This window comes from Zonotrichia leucophrys, chromosome 2 (genome assembly GCF_028769735.1).
Source record: "Zonotrichia leucophrys gambelii isolate GWCS_2022_RI chromosome 2, RI_Zleu_2.0, whole genome shotgun sequence".
In the NCBI taxonomy this organism is placed as follows: Eukaryota; Metazoa; Chordata; class Aves; order Passeriformes; family Passerellidae; genus Zonotrichia; species Zonotrichia leucophrys.
Genome location: NC_088171.1, coordinates 117,311,609 through 117,320,028, shown reverse-complemented (window position 1 = coordinate 117,320,028; position 8,420 = coordinate 117,311,609).

The window sequence follows — 8,420 nt, the reverse complement described above, 5'->3', positions numbered from 1 at the left end:
CTCATACTTTCATGTGTGGCACAATTTTTGGTATTTATCTTGTTCTCTGTGTCCTGCAGAACTTCTTGATAAATTATCATCTAGATACCAAGACTTCAAACCAGACAAGAAAAATGAAAGAGCTTCATTTATGCAATTTGAAATTAGACTGTGGCTCTAAAAAATAAAGGCAATTAAAATTTGGGATGTCTCAGCTGCCTGATTAAGCATCTAACAAGATGCATGACTGACACTCCTCTCCAATCTTTATTTATTTGTTTATTATTAAAAAGTTCCTCAGATGTGTATAAGCCATCTGCTGCTCTCAGATTCTGTGAGCCTTGGTACATTATGCATCTGTAAAGTATTTTCTTTTGATGCCATTAACTGTGGAAATTTGAGAATGAAAATTTCCAGTAGAAAAAGCTGATGCTTTCTAGACATTTCTGATAATGGCCTAATCTTTCCTCTTTTGTCCCCTACATCTCTATTTTGATCATTACAGCCAAGTTGCAGACTGCTTTGGTGTGATGAATGACACCGGCCAAGCGACAGCAGCCAGGCTGGGTCATTCCCAACATCTTTGGGCTACTTATCCTGGTAATTGCCTCAGCTCACTGCGGAAGCTTTCACCTGGAGATTGGGCCCTGGCTCAGCCACAGGACTGGAGAGCAGCTGGAACCTGGATCATGGTGTGTTGAACATCATGGTCTAACAGTGCCAGGATGGGCAGGACAGCATGACACCCTGTGAGGAGTTTCAGATGAAGGAGGTTGCTCTGTCTGCTGGTGTTGGTGTCAGACAATGCTCGGGAGGGACTTTCTTGGGTGAGCATCCCAGCTGGCTCCCAGCTACACACACCCTATCACAACTACAGAAAACTGAGCCATGCCTTAGCACTGCCCCCTTCCCCTCTTGCAAGGGCAAGGAAAGCCAACAGCCCTTCCTGGGTATAAGCAAGCCTGCAGACAGGTGTGGGAGGAAGCCCAGCCTGGGTCAGCTTCACCCACACCTGCCACACAGCTGGCAGTGAGCTGCCACCCTCTCCTGACTCCTGCTGAAAGCCTTCTGCCTGCTGAAAGCTGCTGTGCGCTTCTGCAGTAATGGGCATGCTGAGCTTTGCTGGGACAGCTGCTGTAATACAGCAAACACATGGAAATGAGAAGGAATACATCAGCACATGAAAGACACTGGCCCTTAGCTCCTGGATGGAAGCTGAAGCAAGACATGGCAGCTGCAGCTGGTGAACCCTATGCTACTTCAGGCACTGGAATTTCCAGCTGACATTTGTTCTTGATTTGAGCATGTACCTGTGGCTTTCAGTCATCTGCCTGCCTGCCAGTGTCTGAAAGATGGAAATCCCAGCCTTGTGGATGAGGATGAGGATGAGGATGGAATAGTTATCTATCATTTGGCCATCAGTGCTAGCAATCTCCTTCCACCAGTAAAATTCCAGGAGAATTCCTTAACTCTGCAGCAGTGAGCCTGCTGTGTAGCAACAATGCTCTGGGCCTCTTCAAGGCCCCTGAGGGAAAAAGTGGTGGGGAGGAGGCACCACTCTGATGAGTGAGATGTAATTCCACCATAGCAGGCCCCCTATCACATCATAGAAATGTCTTTCTCTGAGGTATTGGCTCTCTACCTGTGCACTGCTCAGCTTCCCTCCTCCATCAGTCAACCTCCTTAGCCCATGGAGGGGAGGTCATTGGTGCCACACAGCAAAGATTTTATTTCACTAGAGAAAAAGGTGACACTGGAGCATGTGAAGAACGAAATTTCTGAAGAATGAAATCAATTTTCACACCAAACCCTGTATGACTTGGGCTTGTCTTTACCTACAGCTGCATGAGGGCTTCCCCCTCACCTTGCAGGAGTAGCCAGGACCTGATGCAGATATGTGGGGCAGAGTGAGCTAGACTCATCTGAAGAGACAGGTTACAGAAGCTGGCAGGTGTAAAGAATAGCTGTGGAGATTATCCAAATGTCTTGCTGGGTCCAGGTCTTGATTTTTATTACTGTCACTAGGGCTGGTTTCAAAGACAATTTCCTATAGCTGTGCAGGGTACCCAAATGAGAACATGCATTAATCATGCTGTGTCCAAGGTACAGGTGCATTGTAGCATCAGACTTAATTTTACTGTACCAATAGTCTGTATATTCATACTGAACAAATCAAGGGTTTGTTTGCAGCTGGATTAAAGCTAATACTCAAATATTAATAATTAAACCAAGTGGTGCCAAGCAGGTGCAATTTCTAGGCAGGGAGAAATGACCATGAAGTTGCCCTACACAAAGGATTTCCAAAATTTAAATTCAGTTTCACTATATTATACACTTTACACTGTATTTTTCCCCTACACCTCTTTATTGCAGTGTGGTTTTTGGCAGAGTCTTTTTGTCTGCCTTGTAAAAACATTTAATAAATTCTTCTGGGTTTTGTTTGATATTGCAAAAATGATAACAGCAAACTGCAAAAATAACACTGAGTTTTGGGGAGGGCAATGGGATGTCATGAGGTGAAATTGCAGCAGGCACACAGAGTACTAGTGCTCACTTTTTGACTAAGCACTGAAGTGGATGCAAAGCTGGGGAGCCTGAGGATGATGTCGGATTTCCTTATAGTGTTTTCAATCTTCTTTAAGTGCTTGAAAGCACTCTTAACTACGATGGAGACTAGTATGTTTCTTCTTGAATCTTTTAACCTATACCATGGGTGGTTTTGTGGCTTAAAGTGGTTTTTGTTTGTTTGGGGTTTCAGCACTGTATTTGTTTGTTTGTTTTGGCGGTTTTTCTTTTCTTTTTGTTTGGATTTTTTTTAACATCTCTTTCTTTTCTCCTGAGGGAAAAAGAGACATAGGTAAAACCCAGTCCTGTAAATGACAAGTTATTTTTAGTTCCTGCACTCTTTTATGCCTAATTATTTTATGCAGCTGAAAATAAAAAATAAACCCCATGTCCATGTCCCCATATGTGCTCGTGTATAGAACCTAATATCTTAAATCCCTTAATTTGTCTCTAAAGAACACCCATTAAAGTTGTGTGTGGAGAAAATGGCACAATCTGTTGCATATAATCCTCACACTTAAAAAAGTACAAATGTTTTTAATATGAGTGAGCAGCTTCACTGTCAGCCTGCGCACACCCATAACATGCCCAGAAATAGGCATCAGAAACCTAAATGCAGTAGAGGAGTCTCACTCTCTCTGTTGGTTTCCTGCATACCCCTTTCTGTTCTCTCATGTTTTCTCCTCTCACAACCCATGGAATTCACCTCCCTGTGACTGGCATTTTTTTTTCTCAATTGTCTTTGCTCTCTGAATATGGAATATTCCCTTTCTTATGTCTTCTGCTCTGATGTGTTTTTCAAAATCCTTGTCCCTGGCCTGTACCAGCCTTTCCAGGACTCAGAGCCAGCCTGACTGAAAACCATTCTGAGGAGAAAGTGGCAATGCCACAGCTGTGGTGGGCGAGGGCTGGTGCCTGAAGCCTTGTCCTGTGTCCCTGCTCTGGGTAATGCAGAACCTGACCAGCTGCTGTGCCCCCTTCTTTGCCAAGCACAGCTTGGCCCTCCTCTCCAGACTAGACTTGGGGGAAAAGAGGAAAAATGAAGGAATTTGATGACAGCACAAGTTTGCTTTTGGATTGAGGAACAGCCTTGGTCTTTTGCAGCAACATGATCATCTGGAGTCAATGGAAATTAAATCCAGAAGGTGGCCTGGGAACTACCGGCATGGTTTCCATGCTTGGTAGTGAGCAGCTCTGCTAAATGAAATAAACCAAATTTGAGTAACTTCCTGTTTCTGTGAGCAAGTCCAACATAGCTGTTACTATTCTCCTTCCACAGAGTGTGATACCAAGTGATTTGATACGACAGTGCAAGTCCCACGGTGCCACAGCCACAACACAATGAGGGCCATGAGGTTGAGGTCGCACTCAGCAGCAGCGGCGCTGTTTCAGAGAAATCCCAGAGTGTCTGCTGTTCCCCTAAAGTGTCTGTGGCAGATCTGGGCTAGTAGAACACCTTGCATTTTCCTAGCACAAAGAGAAAAGGCCTGCATTTTCTTCTTGGTTTTCCAGTTAGGCTTGGACTAACTGATAACACAGAGTAAGAGCTGTGTTTGAATAAGTAGCCACATCTACCAAGGAAGTTGAATCTTCATTCTTCTCCAGGACAAAGACAGATGTACATACCATTAATTACTGATGCAATGGCCCAAACAAATGTTCATCTGTTGTTTTAAACATCATTATATATAAATATCACATATATATGTCATATGTATATATGTGAGTGCTTTCAGAAGATCACTTTTGGAGTGTATATTCCAGTCAGCTCCAGGAAATCATCTGTATGTGGTTTGGAAGCAGAAATTGTATTTATTAAGGAGTCCCCATTTTCAACATGCTGTCTAATGTTATGCAAAATTATGTCACACAAGGGCAGATCAAGAGTCATAAGAGCTACACTGGATGAACAGAACAGACCTCAAAAGGTAGGAAGCCTGTCATGCAATACATTATTCATGGCTGGCCAAATCAGCTCCAGAAGCTGCAAGTAAGGGAAGAAGGGATTTTTAGCTTTTTTTTGGTTCATATTATATATTATATTAATAGCTTTCTTTCTATTTATTTATTTATTATAGCTTTTAAAATTTATATAATATATATTATATTTATGGCTTTCTTTACTCTCCAAATATTCTGACTCCAATACTGCATTTGCTTTGTGCATAATCTCCTTGCTTAAGCAACTTCTAGAAAGAAGTTTCAGGGTGATTAGATACTTCTCCATTGTAGGTTTAAAATCTTACAATATTTTTGAACAAAACCATTTCTATACTACAAAAACTTTATTAAACTATCAATTACTTGTGAGCAGGAAATAACTAGTTTTCTTTTTCTGATGAGGCTGGCATTTTAATTTATTTGCATAGTAAGTCATCCTTTAAGAATACAGACTTTCTGGCAAGACAGAGGAATGAGGACAATCCCTGAATGTATCAGTAATTTTGTGCTGCAGATTATTCCTCCTAGAAGTGCATTCCTAGGACAAGAGGGATAGAATCCATCCATAGCTTTCTAGACATATAAATCAAAAGTATTTTATTATCTCTGAGGCTGCATCAAAAAACAGGGCACAGACCTTTTTTCAATTAAATTAATAAGAGAATCTGAATATTACAAATGCAAACAGTGCTAGACTTTCACATTAACTTTTATAAAAAATTAACCTATAAATCTCTTGCTGACAGATAATAAAGGTAAGTTTTCTCTATCACCTCTCAGGGTTAAACACTGTGGTACTCTCTTGAAGAGGAGTTTTAAACTATGCAGTCATTTCTCATGTGTCCTGGATAGGTCATCTTGTTTGTGAGTTAACCAAGCCATAGAAAAAGCTCTGAAGACCTGACCTTTTCATGTCTCATTTCTACTTCCCATGATGCCATGTGCCTATGACTAACTAATAATTTTTTCTTTAAATATGTTTTTATCTCCATTTCCTCAGATGCTCAGAAGCTGACCATACTCTGAATTTTCTGCAGCCAAGTATGTTTAATTGAAAGACCAGGGAAGTAAAATCACAGGATTGGGAAGTACATTTGTTTCACATTCCTCTGATTTTGGGTTGGACTGAGATGCCCAAATTAAGAGCTTGATTATCACAAACCTCATTTGAGAGCAAGAGAGACACAGCTCCTCTCCTCCTGCTCCTTTGCTAATGTTAGGCCACTGGACTGCTAAACTTCAATATTTTGTATAAAGAAATGCCCAAGCTTAAGTAAGATTATTTCTATTCATGCATGAGCTATCTGAGTCTAACCCATTGATTTTAACAAACATTTTCTCCAAAGTGACTTTAGTGCTACTAAGAGTCTGGCCATCACCTAACTGTCTATGCACTCCAGGTCACATCAATTCAGCTCCCATTTCCACTTTGTATAATTTATTCTAATGGAAAAATGTAACCTGGTCTTTGCTTGTGAACTCTTGACTCAAGTGAAAATCATATTCTACTGAGGTTCTGGGTGTTTTTTATCTTAGCACTTTAAGGTCATGGTAAAATCCAAATTCAGTAATTAAATGTGTGCTATATCCAAGACTGTAATTTCGTCTTAGTTATCCAGTTGTAACTAAGCATTATGTCTTGTTGTTAAAGAGGCAAAGAGATACTTCCTGAGTGGAAAACAGTGTGTTCTTCCAGATAATGGCAACTTTCTGAAACAAGCTAAACAAAGAACCTCCACAGGAGGAGGCAATTATGGGTTAGGACCAGGTCAATATTGAATTATATGTTATGGCAGCAGTGTATTTGCAGTAAAGGTGCAAATTCAATTGTTAAAAGGAGATGTATTTTACAGCGCTTTGTCTTTATATATAATTCAAAGGTTTGATTTAGCACTCTGCAATGATTGATCCCAGTGAGACTTCTGACACTTCAGCAATAAATACCAGTAACTCAGATGTGCTACTTTTTTACCTCTGCTGCATTTCTGACCCAGCACTGAGTGTGGTGGTATTTCTGCCAGTAACCATGAGGTGGCATAACGTGCTCAGCAGAACAGCAGCCAAACCTTCCTTTTAATATTTCTTTGTACATCATATTTCTTGGCATATTAGGTTTTAATGGGGAAAGACAGGCTGTAAAATTAGTTGAGCTTTTAGAAACCCTACTCTATTAGAAAAGCAATGACAGAGATACATATTTGTGTGCTTGTATTTTGTGGTGCTTTTCATTTTAATAAATAATAACTTTGAACATTCTGCTACAGGGTGGTGTTAAAAATAAAGATCATTGTTCTTTTCCCATTTTGTTTTTTGTTTTGCTTGCTTTCAACTACAGAGTTCTGTTTTTAGGGTGCTGCTTTTTCTAAGTCTGATTTCCTTCTTTTCCCAAATCTCTTTTTTAGTGCTTGCCTGTCCAGGCCTGATTTTTCCTTTCAGATTATTGTGATGTGAAATAGGTTTGATGAAATTAAACTAGCCACAAGCCTAGTTTCTTACTAGCTAGGCAGATTAATAGAAGTGCCTTTAAAATCAGATACATAGTATACATCTGATAAATATACACCTGTTTAGTATTTCCCCAGGCACACAGCTTACCTTAGGTGAAGTCCTAATTTAGATAAGATCTTTATCAGAGTGCATGAATTTAATATTTCATCATCAAAAGCACATCAGGACTCATTTCTTGAGATCAGCTTTTTGTATTTTGTTGGGGTCAGGGGAGGCCACTGGCCTGGCACAGACACAACCACAGCACAGCACAGGTGAGCACCACAGCCCAGGACCAAGGCTTAAAGGCAGCCCCAGAGCACAGCAGGAGAAGTGTCCCATGAGGTTTCCCAAGGATATTCCTCAGGAGGCTGCTGAGGGTGCAGAGCCCAGGGAGGAGACCTGCTGTGACAGTCACAGCTTGGGTCTCCTCCAGAGATGCCAGCCAGTGGCACCAGGATGGGTCCTGGTGGTGCTTCCATGGGTGGGCAATGATCTCCACTGGTGTTATTCTCCAAACCCCCCAATGCTTGGAGGAAAACTTCCTGCAGCAGCCTAGATACATCCTCCTCTAAACTTCAGGAAAAAAAGATTTATTTGAATAAAAACATCTTTAGAAACCAAACCGTGACTATTAAAATACACATGTGTGTGTGTGTGTGTGTGTGTGTTGCCAAGAGAAAACCCAGTAATTGCAGTGTGGATTATAAATATGAGATCAAGGTTGTTTAAACAAGCATTTGCCCCAGCACTTGGGACTCAACCTACTTGCCACCCTGGTTCTGGCTATGCAGATACAGCAGTATAAGAACATCCCAGTGACATTTTGTGAATAGTATGGGCCAACATGGGAAGCTGATTTATTTGCTCATGTGTAGCAGAGTTCTCATTCCAAATGCATCATGTGCTAGGGGATGCTGTAACCCCTCCTTGTACATGATGCTCTACTAATTGGGCAGGTACCCAATGTTGTGGAAAATGAGGAATTAGATTACTCATGAATCACATGCAGCCAACTTAAAATTCAAGCTTCATCAAGTCTGCTTGGAACTGACTTACAGGAGTGTTTTGGAAGCATGGTTGCATTTGGGTGGTGTGAAATAAATAGGAAACTGGGACGGAAAGCTTGAAGAAGTGATATTGGGTCTTAGGGGAATAAACAAAACAAAGAGAACGTTTCTTGCATTCCTGGGATTATTTATGCATGGCTGCTGCTTACTGAGACTATCTTCAGAGTCTGCTGCTGGTTCTGAGAGGCAACAGACCATGCAAGAGCAGCTATTCCACAAAGCTGTCACATCCAGGACTGTGTTGTGTGACTGACGAGCAGGTACTCATGTGGAAGCAGGAATTAAATCCAGATGTTTAATTTGTTTAAAATCAAAGAGAATAATTCAAACCATGAATTCTGTGAAGGAAATGGAAATTATGTCAAGAAATCGTCATTT